Here is a 6,000-nt window from a genome sequence, read left to right on the forward strand (position 1 = left end):
TCATGAGGACATTCTTATCTGTAACCAGCTTGAGGCAGAGTCCCGCGCATGAATCACACCGCGGATGACACGTTTCGTTAGATGGTTTCAAATTACCGAGGCTACGATTACCGTCTATTTGTGTATTTATCATGTCACGGGTGACAGCCTCCGCGGGGGGACGGCCGGCAGAAGGTGGAAGGCGGTCAGTAAAACAATTCCATAATCGCGCCAAGGCAATTAAAAAGATAACCCACCGATAACGTGACTAGGGGGGGGGCCTATTCCAGGGACAAATGACGTCGTAGGGAGTTTCTAATCACCCGACCGGGGGCGATGAGTCGGTTGGAGAAAGTGACACTGCGTAGACAGTGTGCGATCTGGCGACACCCACGGTTCAAGGACACCGAAATCGTAACGGAACACGGAATTGCATCCAATTGCGCAACGTCCAAAGATCAATCGATCCTGTCAATCTCCCGTTGCCGGATGCGCGTGCGTCAGTGTACTGGGCGCAGCTATCATCGGCGGGGAGCTTCGCCGGTCGGCCATCCTCCCGATGGGGAGGGGGTGGTCCTCCAAACCAGTTTCAATCAGTTGGGCGAGCGAAGAGAAGTCCGATCGATTACTGGCGATCGAGTCGCACCAATTGCTAATGGCGACGCAGGAGAAACAATTTCAACGAATTGAGCACATTTCTTCCAGCCCGCCGGGGTCGCTGGAAAATATACGGGACGTGGCGTCATAAGTGGATTATGGGACATCTCGCTCTTGCTGTCCGCCGGCGCCAACTTCCATCCTGCTCACTCTGGGTTGAGCATAAACGATATCAATTGTGATCAATTGGTCCCTGCCTGCGAGAGTGGCGCCGGTGGCAGAATGATACGCAAAATGCATGATTGTTAGTGTCGGGCCTCCGGAAATCGTTCCACCGTCATCACTGGAATGGCGACTCATCTCTCTGGTTCTGACTGCGTCGTTACAAAAACTACTACGAGACCATGCTGTGTAGGGCTTCCGACGCGGCACTGACCAGCTATGCACTAGGCCCCAAAACATAGCATAAACAAGATAACGCACTCGAAAGGAAACTTCCGTTCCATAAAAATGGACCCAGCAAAACGTAAACAGATCACGCCCTCAAGGTCTGCTGGCGTAACGAAGAACGCGAAGGTACCCCCCCACCGTCCGGCTCCCTTTGGCGGGACCCGGTTGGTGTGTATCCGGCGGTTATCAGGCTAACCATATGGTGGGCCTGACCTTGGCGGCTAGGTGAGCGGAGCACGTACGGTCATGCTTCGTTTGTAGGCGCCAATTGAAAGTGCCATCAACGCGTGGCTTCAATTCGGGCCTCCCAATAGCGGTGCCTTCGTTGAGTAGCATCAGGACGCTAATTGTTTTCTATTGGCTCTGGCCATTCTAGCTTTCCCATTGCACTCCCATCAGGAGCACGCGACACACAAAGAGCCCTTCAATCGGTGCTGGCAAGATATCCCTAGACCCTATAGATACCATCTCGAATCAGGCCACAAGGCGGGCGCGGCCTTGGGGAAATCACGGGATCACAGTTGCTGGCCATTCATGGAACATAATGATAGTCTAGGTCCCATTACAGTCGTTCCTTCGTTAGGTTTGAATCGCTCGATCACCACCAATTGGCGTCCCCATGGTCATGGTTTCTGGCGTGCCGGGCCGCAGCTTCTAACACTACGTCTCGGATACGTTTCGAAACGTTTGTCCGCTTTTTGGGGAGGGGGGCCTGGAATTGACACATATAATCCGCTTCGAGGGCGTCAAAAAGGGCGTCCAGTTGGCGGTGCGCCGTTCGCCGAGGCCACGTATGGTGGTGGAAATGTGTAAGATTTGTTCAGGTTTCACTTCACCGGCCGGGCTAAATATAGACGCGGAGTGCAGTTACGCGTTGCAGCCCGTGCCCGTGTCGGTCCCGCGTTTGCCCCTCAAGTGACGGCCCCCGGATCTAGCCCCATCGGAAGGGGGAGGGGAGTTGACGAGTATGAATCATTAGGAATCATAGGAACCCCCGGCTGGGTGCAGTATGTTTACCTTCCCGTGATGGGCCACTTGGGCGGTGATGGGCCAAATGCAGCACGTCACTCCGCGTGTGACCGACTCTCGGTCTGTTCTTGGCCGAAGTCCCCGTGGCCTTGATTGTTGTACGTCACGTTTCACAATTAAACATGAACCATCCACCGAGTGAAACCGAGAGCCGAGCATTGCGAAAGGGGTATCACTTTACATGATGCTACAAAACAGTACCTTCTCTGAGTATTCCCTTCAGTATGTTGTAAAACAAAGCATTAGCATAACATTATTGAACAATGTACAAAACTTGTCACCAGAAACTTCCAGAAGCGAACACCGCCAACAGACTTCGAGCTCGCCGGCACCTACCATCCATCCAAAGCCCGTTGGAATTTTCTGTATCAGTGCTAGCGGCAGTGGAATTTTCCACTGTTTGTTGTACCGTGTGTATGTGTGTGTGCTCGCGGGTTTTTGCCCTTACCTTTACCCTAACCTCCTTGCCCGTCTCGGTCGGTCGCGTTGACCGCGGGGCGAAACGTTCGTTCGTAGCCACGGCTGCAGCACCACTCGGGTTGGGCTTTTCTGTGCGATTTTTTATGCTCCCCTCTTAAAGAAACTGCATTCAGCTGCAAATTTGCAGCGTACCTTTTTGGGCACGCAAAGCAAAGCGTTCCGATGTAGAATTTCGGGTTCCGATTCGTTTCTGCTGAAAATTCTTGGCCGTCAAAGCCGTCTGGTGAATCACGTGCTGCTCTTACGTGGCAGAAGGAGTGAGCCGAATGACGGAACGCCCTTTGAGTCCTATAGGCCCCCCCACCGAAATGGCCCATCATGGCGCGTCGTGTGGTGAGTAGGTGACCTTGGGCCCTTGTAGTGCACAGGCACGGGACGGTACGCAGGCCGTCTGAGAGTTTACACCCATAATTAGCACGAAAATAGATATCCTGTGTCTACGAGCGAGCGAACCAAAGGGGGTCTACAGACGGTTTACGCCCGTCCGGTCCGTTACGTAACACGATTTTGTGATGCACCCCGGACCGTGCGGAGATCAGCGTTCTGAATGATCGACGGCAAGCCTGTGCGACCCCAACATCCCGTGCTAATGGTAGTGTGGCAGCAACGGGTGGGCTCGATCACGTGTCGCGGTTTACCTAAAAAAACGCTCTCTGAACGCCGGCTATCGGTTAGCTGCGCATGAAGTTGGCGCTCAAAGTCGTTGGCGTAGGCTTACTCATAATGCGATGCAGTCATGCGTGGTTGCATTTATGCCGGCGCCGGCATCGCGGCGTCGGTCTTGTAGACGAGTTGAATTCGGTTTTCGCTTTAACATCGCCATCTTCGAACTGCAAAGGGCTCGACTAAACGACTCGAACTGTCACTCGAACTAGTCGTCGTTTCGATCAACAGTTTCGGTGAAAAGCCATTTCTGTACCAACTTTATCGTTCCTTGGCGCCGTTCCTTGGCGATCCTTCCGGGCTGCACGTGAGGGGTAACACAATCGCGCCACGTGGACACAGGCGAAGCCGTACAACGTCCCGCAATCGCGGCACGTTAATCAACTCGACGAGTCTTGGGGCAAATGGTTGTCACGATGTTTGTTGCACAACAGATAAACTATCTTTTCAATCATCGGGATTGTTCGAGTGGCGGCCATGCAGCCAACGGCGCCATGCCATGCAATCGATACGCGATTTTCCATTTGACACTTTGTGGCTTTGCGATGGGGCACGATACTGTGGCGCCTGCTGCTGCTGGCCCCGGCCGCACTGGGACAATGAGTTTGCCACAATAGTAACACCGGGTTGAAACTAATTGGGTTGATGTTGTTATGCCAAAAATAAACTAACCTGGTTGTTCAGGTTTTTTTTTCGTAATGTGTAAAAAAATTGAATGTGTTCCAAACGGCAATTTTATATCGTTTAAAAGTGATAGGGTCGATCGAAATGGTTCCGAAGACACGGTTAAGTCATATTGCAGCACGATAACGCAACAGCGCGCATACGGCTAAAGCCGTGAACAGCGCCATAAAAACCTTTAATTGTAAAACGCTATCACCCCCGCTGTATTTTCCAGAACTGGCCCCTTCAGAATATTGCGTTTTTGCTTCAACGGGACATGCACTTGCAGAGCCACCACTTCGCTGAATTTGAAGATGTCGAACAGTGGGAACGAAACAGAAACGTTTGATTCGAAAGGAATGCATCATTTGGCCGAGAAATATGTAGCACTAAACGCAGATTACTACAAATAAACATATTTTGAGGTTTTTCTGCAAATTATTTATTTTCTTTAGGCAACAAAACCCTCTAATTTCAACTTAAATACCTGGCATGTGAGTAACTTTCATCCGCTATCGAAGTAGGCGCCGAAACATAACGTGCGAGCCAATCTAAGCAATGCTTGAGTTCTTAAATATTGAAAGCCGAATTACGCCTTTTTTCTAATGCAAAATGCAGCAACAGTTTCCTTGCAGTGGCCAGCACAACCGAAGTAGCGATCCCGATGGTCACAATACTCCTCAAACCCACACGCCGTGCATCCGGTGGCCATTCAACCCTCGCACTGGGGAAGAAAACCGGTTTAAGAAACCAGCGTCGCTGAACTGTGCTGAACAGGAATCTCGTTCCGAGGTAAGATAGGCTCTTCGTTGCAGGCAGTACTCTCAACCGGTGGCTGACCCGTTGGCGCGGCCATTCAGATCTGGAAATCTTACTGATTCCTTTCGGGTACAAGAATTCCAAGCGGTAATTTTTGGCCATCATCAAACGTTGTTTAGGCGCCACAAAATACAGGTCCCGATAGGTTGAAATGCTGATAGCACAGAATGCCGGATGCCCTGAGGGTCTTTAAAAAAACTGTGCAACTGGCATTTATGCAAAATAAAAAATTGACTGATGATTACCGAGCTCACAGTTTATTTTTATTCTCGCCAAGGGGCACGGCGTCAATCTTTGTTTGCCGATTCGTAGAACGCCACTGCAGAATGTAGCTTGCGACTTGAGTGATTGCGTTGCGTTAACGGATTACTGGCCGTTGATAGATTACTTCACTTTTTGCCGTCTAAAAAAGTCATCTCTACTTTTTCAACAAAGTAATATTTTAATCTTCAGTTCAAACGGTTAGCGTTCGTGTTGTCTAACGTAAAACCCGTTTGAATGTTATTATTAATGTGTGTGGCTATGGAGTAGAACCAACCTTAACTGTTTTACACTTGGCTTTCTAGAAACACTTTGCGAAACATTCTGTAATCGGTCGGTTCCCCCCCGAGAACATGTCACAGTAGAGTAACTAAGCCAGTTTTTTTAATTACATAAAATTTTGTAACTTAATGGTCCCGTTTCTACCACGTTTGACTGACCGCCAGCCGGTTCTCGCTGGGTCACGATCGACACGAAACCCGGGGTCTAAAAATACGCCAAAATGAAGACGCTCGGCCAGTAGTCTGGGAAAAGAAAAGAGGTGGGGAACCAATGGGCCGGAGGACTCGGACGGGCTGCTCGCAACCGAGAGCTACCGGAATGCGGGAAATCAGCGCGGCTCGGGACCACCGGTGATTTACGAGCTGCACATGCTGCACCTTTGCGCCTGCAATGCGCGGCCACGCCAAACCCAAAGACGCCGGTCTGTCGGTCACAACAACATCGGCCGCAAAGCAAAACAAAAGCGCAAAAAATTCGCGCACCACCATAGGGGACGGTCGCGAAAACAATTGCGGATATTTTTGGCGTCTCCCCCCCACTAAAATTAACCGATTGACGCAAGTGGTAAGGAATGTTGAAACGATTGACGAATCCCATCCTGCCCGCGGCTTCCCCGCGGAGTGTTCACATTGGTTTGCAAATCCTTTGCAACTCCCTGCAACTTCGGGCCCTGTAAACCTCTGTCCGTCAAAAGCTGCACGTTCTTCTGATTTGGAACGATTTCGGAACGCACAAATAAATGACCACTCGGAAAGGCGTTTGTTTTATTCTGTCTGT

This window comes from Anopheles bellator, chromosome 2 (assembly GCF_943735745.2).
Source record: "Anopheles bellator chromosome 2, idAnoBellAS_SP24_06.2, whole genome shotgun sequence".
NCBI classification, from domain to species: Eukaryota; Metazoa; Arthropoda; class Insecta; order Diptera; family Culicidae; genus Anopheles; species Anopheles bellator.